This window comes from Brassica oleracea, chromosome C8, assembly GCF_000695525.1.
Source record: "Brassica oleracea var. oleracea cultivar TO1000 chromosome C8, BOL, whole genome shotgun sequence".
Taxonomy (NCBI): domain Eukaryota; kingdom Viridiplantae; phylum Streptophyta; class Magnoliopsida; order Brassicales; family Brassicaceae; genus Brassica; species Brassica oleracea.
In genome coordinates this window covers 26,211,143-26,212,523 of record NC_027755.1, presented here as the reverse complement: position 1 = coordinate 26,212,523, position 1,381 = coordinate 26,211,143, and positions in this window count along the sequence as shown.

Genomic DNA, 1,381 nt, shown 5'->3' with positions numbered 1-1,381 from the left:
TGGTTTTGGCGGGAAAATTCCGTTTTCCGGTTTTGGCGGGAAAATTGCATTTTTCTGGTTTTGGCGGGAAAATTGTGTTTTTCTGGTTTTGGCGGAAAAATTGGTTTTCCCGGTTTTGGCGGGAAAATTCCATTTTCCGGTTTTGACGGGAAAATTGTGTGTTTCCGGTTTTAGCGGAAAAATTGTGTTTTTCTGGTTTTGACGGAAAAATTGTGTTTCCGATTTTGGCGGGAAAATTGTGTTTTTCTGGTTTTGGGGGGAAAATGCATTTTTCAGTTTTGAAGGAAAAATGCGTTTTTTCGGTTTTGGTCGAAAAATGCGATTTTACTGGTTTGACCGAAAAATGTGTTTTTATGAAAAGAAATGTGTGTTTTACATTTTTTTTGCGGAAAAACGCATATTGCGGTTTTAGCGGGAATGTGTTTTTCAGTTTTTGCGAGAAAATGTATTTTTTGGTTATAGCGGAAAAATGTATATGCAAGAAAATAGAATTTACGGTTTGAAAATGATATTTTGATTTTAAAAAGTCATTTTTGTCATTAATCATTTTGGACTGAACTAGATGCATCTGCATCCAGATGCACCATCAAGACTCACCTTCATTTGGGTGACAATTTGAGATGAGTTTTTAAAAATTCAGCTGGGTGATCCATCTGGATGTAGCATTATAATGCACAAAACGAACATCGATTTGCATCTTCACCCAGAGGGATCACCTGGGTGAGCAAACGAACAGGCCCTATTTACTAATTTGCGTCATTTACTTTACTATAAGTTTCTCTTTCTATTTGCTTCAGATTCGGAGTTAACATCTGGGACAAGCAGCCATAGAAATCTGAAAAAGGCAGCGTTAATATTGACCTCTATGTTACCAACTTATGCTCTTTTATTTTTGAACAACAAAGAGCTTGAAGCCTTATAAAAAGGTAAATATCAAAGCCATGTGATGCAGGTTGGTATTTCAACGAGGACAAGGTTTTGGACAGCTTAGTATGGCTTGGATGTGTAATTTAGATGTTGGCCAATTAAGTAAACAGTATGTTTATATCAAAGTCACTCTACACAAGTATATATTTCTTTGCATTTGAAAATATGGTTTTTGCATATTGTTATTGCTATATAAGCATTTTGGACAGCTTAGTATGGCTTGGATGTGTAATTTAGATGTTGGCCAATTAAGTAAACGATATGTATATATATCAAGGTCACTATACACAAGTATATATTTTTGGCATTTGAAAATATTCATTACTATATAAGAAATATATTGTTAACAATAGTTATAGTCTTTCAATAAGTGCAAGTCAGAGCTTTGAAAGAACTTAGAAGCTCAAATGTAGTATTTGCATTCATTATTTTTATTCCATCCTAAACAAATGTT